The sequence below is a fragment of the Lissotriton helveticus genome, chromosome 5_1, assembly GCF_964261635.1.
Source record: "Lissotriton helveticus chromosome 5_1, aLisHel1.1, whole genome shotgun sequence".
Taxonomy (NCBI): domain Eukaryota; kingdom Metazoa; phylum Chordata; class Amphibia; order Caudata; family Salamandridae; genus Lissotriton; species Lissotriton helveticus.
Genome location: NC_136065.1, coordinates 1,086,811,349 through 1,086,826,573, shown reverse-complemented (window position 1 = coordinate 1,086,826,573; position 15,225 = coordinate 1,086,811,349). Strand labels below are relative to the sequence as shown.

The following is a 15,225-nucleotide window of genomic DNA, read 5'->3' as shown; positions in this document are numbered from 1 at the left end:
GAGCCCATCTGCCTCTTCTAAGGATGTGTATAATAAAAGTACCCCCTCCCGATATAGGTCTCTGAGTGTCTGAATGTCATTCTCATGCCACCTCCTAAGTATCTGCGTAGAGATTACTGAGCGCCCATCGAGAGTTCCTTCCAAAGGTATCGCTGATGCATAGGGGGTCACCTTACGGGTGACATATAGACGTCTACAGAAGCATCTATAGGAAACATCAAGTAGTAAGGGCTCTGGCGGTCTTGAGCGTGCACCAGGGTGGAAAAGGCTGACTATGTGTTGCAAGGGAAAAGGTGGACACGTGGTGGCAGTGTCTGTGCAATGTTGATTTGAGAGCCAATGTTCCACCCATTGAAGTTGGGAGGCGAGATAGTAATGTTCGAGACAAGGATCTGCCATTCCTCCCTGATCCACTGATAGGTACAGCTTCTTCTGTCCCATCCTATGTCTGGCTTTGCCCCAGATAAAATCACGGATCTGTTTTTCTATAGGGGTGAAGAAAGAGGCGGCTGGGATATAGACAGGCAGATTCGTAAAATAGTATAAAAGTCTCGGGAGTATCACTATTTTAGTAAAACCCTGCCAGTTACAGCCAATGGTAGAGTACTCCAGAATCGCATCTGCGACTTGAGGGACGCCACCGCCCGGCCTAGGTTCCCATCAACAAGATCGTCTGTTCGGTGGTAGATTTGGATGCCCAAGTAGCGTAACGTGACTGCTGCCCACTGTACCTTTTTACCGCTCATAACGAAGTTAGGGTCCTGGAGTTCCTCTTTAAATGAGTAAATACAGAACTCAGTCAATCCAAAGAACCCAGCCAATTCCAGGGGAGGCACGGTTGATGTCTCTAATATAGATAAAGAGGTCATCAGCATATAGCGACACTTGATGTGTGGCATCTCCCAGGGGCACTCCGTCGCCCAGTTGGGTATGCAGTGCTTCTGCTAATGGCTCCATTGCAAGCGCAGACAGGAGCGGGGATAAATGGCATCCCTGCCGTGTACCCCTCTGCACTGGAAGGGGATCGGAAATGTAGGGTCCCACCTTGACTCTGACTGTAGGGTTGGTGTAGAGGAGATGTCAATTGGATGAAATCTGGGCGTAGCTCAAATTTCTCTAGTACTGTAAATAGGTAACTCCATTCTAATGAATCAAAGGCCTTCTCCAGGTCCAATACAAGGCAACCCGCCCATGGTCATTCTTTCGCTGCGTATGGGGATACCCTGAGGAAACGCTGTAGATTATGGGAGGTGCTGCGGGAAGGCACAAATCCGTTTTGATCTGCATGAGCCAGTGACGGGACGACCTGCGCCAGCCGATCCGCTAACAATTTCGCTAGTATCTTGTAATCGGTGTTGAGCAATGCTAAGGGCCTACAGGAGCCCATCTCTGTTGGATCTTTATTAGGTTTTAACAGTGAGATCAGGTGTGCTTCGCGCATAGAGGGTGGGAGCTGCAGGGACTCTAATGCAGTGTTGTATATAGTGTGGAGACGCTGCACAAGGGAGACCCGATATGCTTTATAGTACTCTGCTGGTAGCCCATTTGGGCCCGGTGACTTTCCAGAAGCAAAGGATTGTATGGCTTCCCCAATCTCTTTCGCATAACCTGTGTGTGGAGTGCTTCTCTATGTTCCCGTCGCACCGTGGGCAGCTGCAAATTGTCTAGGAACCCCCCTAGATCTCGCTCGGTGTTCCGTCTAATGAGTGGTATAAACTGGCATAGTGGTGTGTCGGGGCTTCATTTATTTCGCGTTGCGTGCATAACATCTGTCCCATCCTTCCCCGCAGGGTCCGAATGGGGGCTTAAGTGTACTCCTGCCGTATCAGCCATGTTAACAGCCTGCCCGCTATATCAGCAGTAGTGTGCGTACTAGCTGTACGTGCAGTATAATTATGGCAGCGAAGAAGCTCCAGCTGTTCTGCATATGTAGAGCGCAGCACCTCAATAAGCCTCACGTCTGCCCGCCTCTTCACCCTCTTGCTCATATTACAACAGCTGTTTTTCTGTTTCTGCGAGGGAATTTGATAATTATTTAAGAATATTCCATGTGGCTCCTAGAGAGTGGCCCCTGATTGATACCTTGAACGCCTCCCATTCGATAAGTGCCTCACTTGCTGTACCTTCATTTAATTAAAAATATGTTAAAATTGCCGTTCCCAACGAGGCATGAAACACCGAGTCCTCCAGCGCGCTAGTTTGGATCGCCATGTAGGTACCGGAGGGCGTTGTATCACCCATTTGAGCTGTAATAACTGGAGATTGATCGAAATGCGTCCGCCCTAGGTAGTCAATGCTATGGACAAGGGGGAGTAGTCCCTGCGCCCCCACCAGTCTGTCTAGACGCACGTGTAGACCGTGTACTGCTGAATAGTGCGAATAAACCCGGGCAGTGGGATTAAGGAAGATGCCTATATCCAGGAGAGCCCAGTGCGCAAGCCAATGTGTGAGGGCCATTGCATTTTCAGGGAAGGGGTTCTATTTAGTGGCAGGAATTACCTGTTGCTACAGGGACACTTGATGGCATATATTACGTTGGTGCTATTGCAATTTTTGTGTTGTGAAGTGTTGTATGTCCTGTTCTGGTGTGTGAAGGAGGTGCCCTCAATGGTCAGGGTGCAGTCTTTACAGTGGCCACATTTATAGTGTCCAATGAGTGGTGGTAAGCTTAACTGATTCCTGATGTCTGGTGGTCTAGGTGTCTCTAGGTAGGACTTTACCACGTAGTCCTTGACATTTTTGCCCCTCTTGAATGCAAAGATTGGGTCCTCAATGGATCCAAGTTCACTCGCCACTAAATTCCAATATTTCTTCAAAATCTTTTTGATCTCGTGACTTCTGGGGTTAAAGGTGGTAACACAGGTTAGGTTATCTTTTTTTGTATCCTTAGGTTTCACTTCCAGAAGGGAATCACAAGGACAATACCAGGCTCGTTTTCTGGCACGTTTCAGTAACCCAGTGGGATATCCCCTGTCTTTAAGTCGCTGAGTTAGTCTCCGTCTCTTTGAAAAAGTCGGCCCTACGGGTACAATTTCTTCTCAGCTGCAGAAATTGCCCATATGGCAAGTTGTCTCTTAAACTTCTTGGATGATGTGAGTCGTACTTAAGTAACGTATTGTGTTCAGTCAGTTTCCTCTATTAATCTGTGTATATCAAGCCTTCCTCCCCTCTGAAGGTGGGATCCAGTAAGTTGATGGATTCACTGCTCTAAGCTATGGTGAACTGGATATCTGTTGATCTATTGTTCGACCAGTTTTTGAAATCAAACAAATTTGTTTCAGTGCCAGACCAAATCCTTATCACATCATCAATATGCCTCTTCCAAGCGGCGATGTTATCTATGAAAGGGTTATTGAGATTGTAGAGGTGTTCTTCTTCGTATGAATCCATAAAGAGGTTAGCCAGGATGGGAGCAAATCCAACCCCTATGGCAACATCCTTACACAGGTAAAAATTCTGGTTTTGAAAGACGAAGTAGTTCCTGGACATAGCCATCTCCAATAGGGCTACCACAAAATCAGTTGGCACCCAATATGGTTTTTGGCGTTTTTCTAATGCTTCTCTGGTCACTTCCAAAGCCTTTGTCTGTGGGAATACTCGCATAGTGGGATGAGACGTTCAGGGTGACCATGAGTTATGTGGTGGTATCAAATGGTTGGCCTTCAATCAACTGGCTGAAATGCATGGTATCTCTCACAAAAGACTTGGTTTCAGCCACCCAGGGTTGCAGAAAATTATCTATATACTGATTCAATGGTTCCAGGATTGAACCAGAACGTGAAACAGTGGGTCTCCCTTGTGACCTGTCCAGGTGTTTGTGTACTTTAGGCAGTGTATAAATCGTATGGATCCTGGGCTCCTTCTTGTTAAGAAAGTTGTGTTCCGGTTGGCTAAGGAAACCTTCTGTGAGACCTTTCTGGGTTAGGTCCTGGATCAATTTCCGGATTGCAGGCGTGGGATCTCTTGGTATTGGGAGGTAACTATCCCAGATATTAAGTTGTTGTAATATATCTTCTACATAGTCTGTGATGTTTTGTATAACCACCGCTCCACCGCCTTGATGACAATATTGTTGTTGGCTTCGAGAGTGTTGAGGGCCAATCTCTCCTACTTTGTTACGTTGTATTTAATGTATCTCCTGTTGCCCAAAAGATCCATTGCTTCTTTCAGGACTATTTGCTTGTACGCCTAGATTTTTTGACTCCTTAAATAGGCTGCCGGAGTGAACGTGGAGGGTGGCTTGAAGGTTGTGCCTGAAGAAGGGGGTTATATTCCCTTTTGGTAAAGTAATACTTCGGTCTGATCTTTCTGAAGAATCTTTGCAATTCCAGTTTAATGTTGAAGGAATCAGGGGGAGTTGTAGGGATGAATGTAAGTCCCCTCGAAAGGCTCTGTTTCTCAGTAGTATACAGGGTGTAGTTGGAGAGATTTGTGATCGGGTCATTGTTAGAACAAGTTATCATGCCTATCGGTTCGTTTGCGGGGTTCATTATATATCTTAGTGTAGGGTCATTAGATAATGGAGGCCTGTTATCAAAAATGCTTGTAGTAACTGGGCTCCCCGTTGTCAGATCAAGAGAAGTGTTCTCTAATGGTTGTCTAGAGTTGATCATAGTACTTACCATCTTTAAGTTTGGCGGCATGTTTGGATCTCGCCGTGCGTTTCTTGTGAAAATATTCTGACTCTGGTATTGCCTCTCTGGTTGGTTCTGCCTCTGTTCCAACCCCTCCGTCTCTCCCAACTCTGCCCCTGTCCTCCTCCCCTGTTGGGTATCCGTTTGCAGTCCTCTAACAAGCATTTACAATGCAACGGTCTCGGCATTGCAAAAGTTAGAGCTATTAGCATTGTAAATTAACGCGAGTTTAAGGTCTTGACATTGTAAATGACAAGGTCATTTATTTATGTTGTAAAAACAAAAATATAAATAAAAGTCATTGTCATTTACAATGCCAATAGCTCAAAGTCGCGTAATGTGTATGGCTAACTACAGTAGCCTCCTGACAAGTGCCCTTTCACTTAATTAACGCTTACTTACAGGTAATATTTCTTGCTGTGTGGGATTAGATGATGGGAGACATCCCTCAGAAAACGGAACTCTTCAGATTAGGGAAAATTAGCGCACCACCTTGACCTAAAATACTAGCTTCCAAGGGTAATGGCGGAAAGTAGTATAGCAGGAGTGTCCAACATAGGTCCAGGAGGGCAAGATTCACACCGGATTTATAAGATAGCCATGGTTTAAGTAGGTGAGTTTCACTGGGTTACACTATATGTACATTTATTTTACATGGATACCCTGAACTTCTGGCAAAGAGGAGGCCTTTGTGGACCTTCACTGGGCACCAAGGGGCTAGTGGAAAGGAATATGGAAAAAGGCAAAGCAGGGGAAACAAAGATCGCCCTCTCTTCACACCTATTACTCTACGATAAGTAGTTGCCCCTTCATAGTACGAAATATTTTGTTGGTGCATAATTGCAAGAAAAAGTAGCCTTCGCCAAGCACTTAGTGATAGTCGTATGCAGTAACAACACTATAAATAAAATGTGTTACCATTACCAGTCTTTAAAACGGTCTCCTGACCTTGTAAGGATGAAAGGCAGTTTTGCACATGGCCACATTTTGCACACATACTTGGCAGGCTCCATAGATGTCTGCAACATGTGCATTGACCACTAAGCTGTTACCACCTACAACGCTAAGGGCTGGTGTCGCATAAATAGATTCTACTCAATGGCAATACTGTTGTATAAACTTCATTAGGAATGTCTTTACATATACTAAATAACCTGCATTATACAGTGTTATTTTGGTTTAAGTGATACGTAAAGTCTGCTTAAATTACCATCGCAACATATATATATATATATATATATATATATATATATATATATATATATATATATATATATATATAAATATATTTGTACAGCCTTCATTTTTTCCCGAATAGATTGTTCTAAGTAGCGCCTCCCAACCGCTTTCTGACCTCTTCGCAGCACGGAGGCCTGTTATGATTTGTGGGCCAATGTTAGGTTTACTCCTGAGTTTTACGAGAGAGCGCACATGTATATCCCATTAAATGTCAGGCTCTTTAATAAGCACTGCGCGAGGCTGTCCTTTTATGGGGCTGGCACGGTTAAGTGTTAGGTAATTCGGAGCCTGTTAAAGATTAACTGTGATGCGCGGACTTGTACAGATACAGAGCCCGTGCATGGGAGAGCTGGTACAAGCCACACTGTGAAAAGCAGAAGGCCTCTCACTGTGTACAGCTAAGCCGACAGGTGTCAGGTTCCTGCAGGGAAAAAATGATCCGTGTGATCTTGTATTTTTCCTTTAGAACATTTTCGCAGGAAAAGGGCGGTGTGGCTAGAACCAGAGAGTGTGAGGCTTGTGTGAGACTGACCCATGCTCTTTACAGAACACCCGACACTATCACCAAGAAGTGAGGTTTGATTGACAGCAAATTGATGGGCATGTACCCGGTGCTGTGAATACGATACAGTCTCAAATCAGACAACAATGGATCCTGCGACATGCAATGTCTGATTTACAACGTGCAATGACGTCAATGCTATCGAGGGAGTAAACTGACGTATACGTCTGTCCGGTTACAGGTGCGAATTATACGATCTAGGTAGAGCTTTGAGACAACACCGGGGTAGAGATAATACACTATGGTAAAGTTTGCTACCTTCCAGGCAGGCGAGTATAAGCTATGTTACTCCTCGGAGGTGATGTGGTGAGCTTTACTACCACCCTAGTCTAATGCCAGCAACCGAAAGAAAGGTTAACGTGTGAAACCGTGCGGCACAAACAGCGTAAAGAAGACAAAAAATGAAAGTGTGTTCAGGGCCACGTTGCAATGCATTGAGATATAGACCTCTGAAGACATGAACTCCGTGAGGTATTAAATTAAAATACCATTATTTGTGTTAATTCTTTCTGTCCCTTAAATGGCGTTGTCTACGCAGCCTCACCGGAAGTCAGGCAAAGTCGCCTGTGACAGGGGCGGGGCTGCGTCTGCACCGGAAAAGAAGGCAGGCGGAGTGAAAGCGTCTCGCGACGCCAGAAGGAGAGCGGAGTCCCTCTAAATTGATCTGGTAAGTTGAAAAGGGCGGGGGCTTGGTGCACTCATGTGTGTATGCATGTGTGCGACGGCGGGGGAGAGGGGGGTGCACTCGTGTGTATGTGTGTGGGGGGGTGGGTGTCTCTGTATGTATGTGCGTGCATGGGCGCTTGTGTGTGTGTCTGTGTGTGTGTATGCGCATGCGTGTGTGGTGTTTTGAGCTTCCTAGGAAACAGCACCTGGCCACAGCGCTCGTTCGCGTGCACGTGTCAGTTTGAAATCGCCTCCAAGGCGATGCGCGCGGCCAGGATTGTCTCCTGGGAAGCTCACACGCCGACAAAAGGTTCTCGGCGGAGACGCGCTTCGCGCGGCTAACCGAGACCTAAAAAATTGGGGGGTTCCTGGTATCTTTAACCTTGGTTATTTTGGCGACTTTTGAAGGGCCTGTCAGACTCACTATCCGAACCACTGCCAAAGGAGGAATCCGAAAAAGTTGAAAACCTCCTGGGGCCCTGCCTACTCCTGTTTGTGAAAAACCCTTGGCTGTCCAGCTGATAGTACTCGTCACTTTTTTGTCGTAATTTCTTATGTCTTTTGCCAACTTATGAAGTTTTCTGTTCAGTGTGACTGTGTTAAACTCTGCCAGTGCTTTCTCAGTGCTTTCTAGAGCTTGCATTGGTTATTTTACCAATGTCACTAAGCACTTTGGCAATTTATTGTCACTCTAGTGTTATTGAACTGCTGACAGCTTCATTAAAAAGTACATAAAAAATACTCTCTGCACAGAAGTAAATACTTATGACTCTGTTTAAAGTTGTTTGTCTTTCATGTTCCAGATAAATACACTTTTCTCGAGTAATGTTGGTACTTATTAAAATGTTTGGTTTAAAATTAACTGTGCATTTTGTTAACCAATAAGTCCAATATCAATCGAGAAATGTAAAAAAAAAAAATGTGAAAGTTTCGGCCAGTTTTATTTTGGGTACTGACTTGCATTGGATCTCAGAACAGACAGTCAGTTTTGCTTTTAGCTTTCAAAACTGCTCAAATTGCTGAAATCTGGAGGCCAGGAGTTGAGCTTCACAATTAACCTATTTAAAAGCTTTCTATCTGATAATGTTTCTTTTTTCTCACTTTTGGAGGGCAGTGTTAAACTTGCAGCAGCCAGAAAAAGATCGTCACAGTCTGTGATGTTGTCATAATTTGCGCAAAGTGAATTTCAACTGCAGTATATTTGTTTATGTAAATGTAATTTCGTATTATAACTCCATAAACTCACATTAGGGTGACTGTGATTTATGTGCAGTAAGGTCATATAGAGACACACTACTACATGGCCGTTGGACATAAGTAGATGTTTGAGGTCACTGTTATTTTATGCTCATTTATGTTACATGATCTACCATTTCAGCATCTGCGCCTTTTTAGGTCGAGGACCGAAAGGCTGTGCTTGCGCAGTCTCCGGGAGGAGATTTAATGTTTTGGAGTATGGGGCTCCTCCATTCTCCTCCATTGGCTGGTTTCCTAAACAGAGGCCAGCCATTGGAAGAGAAGGGAGTCACTCCAATAAAGCCCCGTCTCTTTCGGATTCGGGGGCGTGGTTTTTTGCTTTCTTTCGGCAGTGACGTCATCCGTCACTCAGAACGCCAAAACACGCCCCGAATCCAAAAATTTCGGAAGCTTGCGGCCGCCATTTGTTTGTGTGACTTGAACAGCTGCTGCGCTGTGGCCGCTGCCGGAGCTCCTTCTACTGCAGCAAGGAGCACCAGCGTTAGGACTGGAAGAAGCACAAGCTGGTGTGTAAAGGGGGCTAGCAGCCTAATGGCAACACTGCCACTCCCACCTCTAGCACCAGCAGTTCTGCCACTCCAGTGAACGAGGGTTCAGTCACTGGGGCCTTTGACACTACTAACGCTGGGGCCTCGACCACCCTTACCACTGCTGCCTCCGCCAGCCCAGGTGGCAATGATGCTACGCTGGATTTCGCCCCCCAGCAACCCCCTGAGCCACAGCCGCTGGCTGCCGAGGACTACACTGAGCGGTCAGGGCGGTTCATGACTGCAGCCGTCGGTGGGGGCTCGCGACACGTAGCACTGAATGGGCAGAGCCGGGGCCCGCCACCTTCGCAGCGACTGGCTCGAGAGTACCTGCTGCCATGCATGGAGAAGCACGGCATATGCGTGCTCGACGACTTCCTGGGTCCGGTGGCGGGCGAGGGCGTTGCGCGGGAGGTGTGCACGCTGCGAGGCACGGGTCGCTTTACGGACAGGCAGTTAGTAAGCCAGAAGAGCGACTCGTCGCAGACCAGATCACCAGGGTGGAGGGCAGCGAGCCCAAATGCAAGGCCATCGGGGGCCTGATGAGTTGCATGGATGACCTAATCCGGCACTGTAACGGGAAGCTCGGCAACTTCAGAATCAACAGAAGGACCAAGGTAAGTACTATCGCTGTTGTCCCTCCTTCACTTATTTTCTGAGCCTTCCAGTCACTTGCCTTGTATGCCCGAGTATTGACAACTGGTATTGTGTGAACCATTCTTTCCTGAAAGCTTTCTGCTCCATATGCCTACCCTCTCCGGCAGATATTTTCTACTCCTCGAGTCTACATCTCGTCCATGGCAGGGGTGCGCATAATGAGATGGCAGGGGTCTGGGTATGAGGCTGGCAGGGGTCTGGATATGATGCTGACAGGGGTCTGGGTATATTGCTGGCAGGGGTCTGGATACAAGGCTGGCAGGGGTCTGGATACGAGGCTGGCAGGGGTCTGGGTATGAGGCTGGCAGGGCTCTGGATACGAGGCTGGCAGGGGTCTGGAAACGAGGCTTTAAGGTAATTGGGGAAGTCCTAGCAACACATTGGGCCGTGGGAAGTTCCCTGCAATGTAATTATAGCTTCCTGTGCTCAAGAGTGCTGAAACGGGCTTTGTGTTAGAAATAAAAGGGCTCTTTGAATCCCTGCGCTTGACAGCAACCATCCCAGTGTAGTTAGTCTTCCATGTACGGTGCTGCGGCCAGTAGTGGGTCCTCGGTGCCAATCAAACAAATTGATGATGGACCGAAATAGAATGTTCTCGAATGCGGGAGCAGATGCCGTGTCGTTTGTTTACTCTGCCCTTTCAGTGCATGCACTGGGCACACGGCTCCCAGGGGCTGCAGCTCTGCCCATCCTATATCCGGGGGCGCGTACGTACCCCTGGGCCTCTGCATTCACTGACTGTTTTTGTTTCCACCCCCAACCCCCCCCGCTCCGTGCATTCAATCCTCCTCTTCCAGCGGTGCACATGTGTAAATGTTCCTACACCCGCAGGCCTCGCCCTCTTTGTGCGCGCGGCACCGCGAGGCGCTTCGTATTTACTGCCTGTGAGTCGTGGAAAGCGTTCGAGGTCGCAGGTAAACATTCCCAAACAAAGGGTAGTAATACACTGCAGGAAGGCATGATGAGAGGTGTGCTCAAAAATAACTTGCGAGTGTAAAAGATGCATTCGGATGCTCCAGCGGAACAGACGCTAGTAGGCAGGGGTCCGCATAATAAGATGGCAGAGGTCTGGGTATGAGACTGGCAGGGGTCTGGGTATGAGGCTGGCAGGGGTCTGCATAATGAGATGGCAGGGCTCTGGATACGAGGCTGGCAGGGTTCTGGAAATGAGGCTGGCACTGTCCTGGATATGTTGCTGCCATGGGTCTGCAAACGAGGCTGGCAGGGTTCTGGGTATGTTGCTGGCAAGGGTCTGGGTATGAGGCTGGCAGGGCTCTGGGTATGAGGCTCACAGGGGTCTGGATGCGTGGCTGGCAGGGGTCTGTATACGAGGCTGGCAGGGGTCTGAGTATGAGGCTGGCAGGGGTCTGTGTGTGTGTGTGTGTATGTGTGTGTGGGGGGGCTCTTTGTGTGTGTGTGGGGGCTCTGTGTGTGTGTGGGGGCTCTGTGTGTGTGTGTGGGGGCTCTGTGTGTGTGTGTGGGGGCTCTGTGTGTGTGGGGGCTCTGTGTGTGTGTGTGGGGGCTCTGTGTGTGTGTGGGGGCTCTGTGTGTGGGGGGGCTCTGTGTGTGTGTGTGGTGCTCTGTGTGTGTGTCTGTGGCTCTGTGGGTGGCTCTGTATGTGTGTGTGGGTGGCTTTGTGTGTGTGGCTCTGTGTGGGTGTAAATGCAATAGGTCATGCATTTGCGAGCTATTAAGCTATTGGCATTGTATATGACAATGCCATTTATTTAACGATTAAGCTATTGGCAATGTAAATGACAATGCCATTTATTTATGATTTTTAAAAAAATGTCATGAACAATGCCAATAGCTCTACCTTTAATAATGCCGAGACCATTGCATTGTAAATGCTTGTTATGAATATGTGATTTGCCCTTGGCCCGAGTCCCGATTGTGCTTGGATAAGGAGTGAACTGTTCAAGAGTGTGTTGCTTATTAGAGTGACATTGGTCTCTGGTTTGAGAGGGAAGTGATTAGATCCCTTTACGGAGTGTAACGATTACATTTTTTTATGGGTTTTTCAATGTTTGCCTGCATCCAAAAGGCCTGTGAGAGAAGATGGGAAGGTGAAAAAGCAGAAACAAATTATTGCAAAACTTAAACACACTCTAACAAGTATCAACTAATGAAACATAACCACCTTCACCCCATTTAAGTAATTTTGAGGTGCAAAATACTGAGAGTGTTTAGTTTTGACCAAGGCCTGTTTGCCCTAAGCACATCTGGTAGTACTGTGTTTTCAGATATTGGTATTTTCCTCTTCTTCATTGCTGAAATGGTCTTCTGCCAGTGTTTTCTCTTACATGTCTATTTCCATTAGAAATCTGGAGATATCTGAGATAAGCCTATCATCCCCTTTTTCCGAAGCAGCCTTTAAATCCATTGTCTTACTCTATCACTCGTCAGGGGTTGGATTGATTGATTGACGGAGAGAAGCCCAGTTCTGGATCTGATAGTAATGATATATTTCAGTCTCTGGTATCCCAAATTAATTTGCAAGTGTCTCAAAAAATTACTTTCCTCTTCTTTAAATAGGTTAGCTAGTCTCCCTCTCCCTATTGACCTCCAATCTCAGAAGACCTGCCTTACTAATACAGGTCTGAAGTCGGGTGTCCAAGAGTAAGGTCATTTGGGGATGGAAAATTTGATAGCTTGTGTTTAAGTGTTACCTTATTCCACAGAGCCAGTCTCACTCTGATGATTGGGAATAAGTGAATGACTGTGCTTCCTCTCAAGCTATATCATCTTACATATCTGAGTGACGGCCACTGTGCTCTTTGAAAGAACCATAGGAGGTTTGAACCCCCAAAACATCCATATTTCAGTGGCAGTGATAAAAGTCTCATACCTTCACTCCTAGACAAAGCCATCAACTGCCTCTTGACATATTTTAATTGGAGGCACAGGAGTTCGTAGTGGCAGTGTTTTAAATTGGAAAAGGATTCTCAAAAGGGCATTCCTGATTATGGCCATTCCTTAGCCAGGCGAGGCCTCCCATATGCCATGTAAATCTTTCCTCAACTCCTTCAACAAAGGGTGATAAGTAGCCTCAATAATTTGTTCTGTCGTCGGTGTGATTTGAACTTTTAAGTAAGATAAGGAATCTTTTGCATTGCGAAAGACAAATTTGGTTTTAAAGTTCGATATTTGATTTTCAGTGGCTATGAGAGCAATAATTTGGGATTTTTGTGAATTCACCTTAAAGCCTAACAGTATGCTATTGTTCTCAAGTTCCTGCAGCAGTGGGGGAAGGGACGTCATGGGATTTGAGATTGAGAGCAAGAAGTCGTCTGCCTTCATTGAAAATTTAAATGTTTTTTCCCTAAAATAATTTTTCTGGTTGATTTTAGAGTTGAAAACTTGGTTTGCCATAGGTTCTATTGTGAGGATAGACAGGGGTGGATGGAAATAGCCCTATTTAGAAACCCAGAAAATTATGTACCGTTATTTCTAAACGCTGCAGATATTTTTTTATTTACTATTTACCAAGGTGTGGATCTTTGCTCAAAGACTCCGGTGTCTTTCTCCAAAAGTAACTGTTTACTCTTGTCACACTCTTTCTTTGCATTTAGTGATAAGAATGTCATTTTTTAATTTGTTTGGCTGATATTATCTTCAATGCATAAATTTGTCTTTTAGGTTATCCCCACAATTTCTGCCTGAGACAAATCCTGGCAGGTCGCATTTATTACCCCTAGTAGGACTAGGCTTATATAATCTAGTTGCATGAATCCCAGTACAAATGTTCATGTCTATGTCCAGTAGTGAAATGGGGCTATATGAACTGCAAAGGGTGTGGTCTTTACCCTGTGGTACTCTTCCTGTGTCAGGCACCTAAGGCTGTCAAACCTTCCTCTAGGACAGTGTCACCATTTAATGCTCATTTCTTCTCCAGGTGGGCTGCTGCTGGCGTCTGTGGCCTAGGGCTACTAGTGTTTCTTTCTGGATATTGCTTCATGTTTGCAGTTCTGTACAAGTGCCAATCTCTGTTAACTCTGCTCCATTGGTTCCGTACACTGGCTTGTGACTGTGTAGGTTGCCATACGTAGTGGAGCTCTGCAGGAATGGTACTCTTGGTCACAGTGTTGTCTCCTCCACAAGTTCTGAATCTTGTTCTTCATGCTGCGTCACATTGGGTGCCACAAAGTCTCCTGCTGTGGCTCCCGGCTTTGAGGACTAGCTCCGGATCCTTACAGGATTACCTCGAAGCAAAATATGTTTTGTTCTCTAGTTCATTCCGTGAGTTTGAAGTAGATAGACTTCACTTTTCGGGGACCTGAGGGCTTGCCAGTTCCTAACTTTCACACGGGCCGGAACTGATCTATATAGTAATAGGACTTTTTGCAAGAGATTGTTATGCACTTTACATTTAGTTGGAAGTCTTAGAAAACTATCCTTTTAAGGTTACTAGAATTTTGTTAAAGATCTGTGTTCCTCACCTCCACGTGCAATTTCCTTCCCGGCTGCTGAAGGTATGCTACTGTGAAGTATGACACACCCACTGAAAAACCAACATACTGCAGGTATTGAGGGTTAAAACATCAAGGTCCATTACATGAGTATTTTCAAGACTAGCCCCTTGTGTTCAAAATGGCATACCTGCATTACTAGGATTTGACAAGCCTTTAAAACTCACTTTTCCTGAGGATCTTGGATAGCTGGTCCACAGACAGTCATTGTCTTCTGTAATTGGGTGGATGTACGTTGTGTTGTTGGAAATTTGCACTTCGTGTAGGGTCACCCTGGATTTTTTTTTTACCATTTTAGTGAACCCAGTTTTTGCTGGCTATAGAACTCTGTGCACTTTACCCTTGCTAACCAGTGGTAAAGTGCTTATGCTCCTCCTTTTAACTTGGTAAAATTGGCATACACCTGATTGATTAATTTATTTTGCCTATAAGTCCTTTAGATATGGTACCTAAATGTATCTGGGCCTGTAAATTAAATGCTACGGTGAATTGCAGCACTCTTTGTGCCATCCATTTCTGTTGCACTGTAAACATGTCTCCATGTCAAGCATTGTTGCTTGGCTGTGCTGTTTTGAACTACAAATCTGACCTCTCAAAACAACCCCCGTTTGACAGGCCTACACCTTTCTTTTCAATATTAAGTCATCCCAAAGGAGGCCTTACTTGCCCACAAGGCAGGGAGCATAGTATTTAAGAGTAGTAAGCGTAAAGGTTTAGTGTTAAACATATCCTTGCTGTCAATATGGTCTAAAAGCTATTTTCACTGTAGCAGGGTTGGCCATTCCATAGGAAAGCATTGATATATTAAGTTTAATACATGCTATCTCCAGCTTTGGGCTTTTTGAAATCTTTTTCTCAGAGCCCAATTTACTGGTGAAGTCTGATTTGTAATTAATATTTTGGGATAGGGACTTCCCTACTTGAAGCCCCTGAAAGCTAAATCTGCATTTAGTTCTCCGTCTTTTACCAACTAGCAATTAGCATTTGAATTGGCATAAAAGAGGGATGAACCTGCTCCCAAGACTGGAACAAAAGGCATTGAGTGTGGGAAGGTGGTGTTGTGCCCTTGACAGTAAGCCTGTAGGCTGGGTCCAGAAACGGGATTTACTTCAGCATGTGGACAGCCCCATTCCTTAGGCCTTACCTGGGTTTGGTCCTCCCTCCAGACAATGCTCTTGCAGAGCCCACCCTGCAACACTGAGGCACCTGCTTTT

At 45.9% G+C, this 15,225-nt stretch overlaps 1 protein-coding gene and 1 pseudogene across 2 annotated transcripts in view; both read left to right on the top strand.

Moving 5' to 3' along the window:
• Window positions 1–15,225, top strand: part of ARL3 (ARF like GTPase 3) — a 169,253-nt gene that overhangs the window by 15,906 nt on the left and 138,122 nt on the right. The window lies entirely within an intron of this gene.
• On the top strand, window positions 4,366–12,253 carry LOC144756476 (egl nine homolog 1-like; annotated as a pseudogene).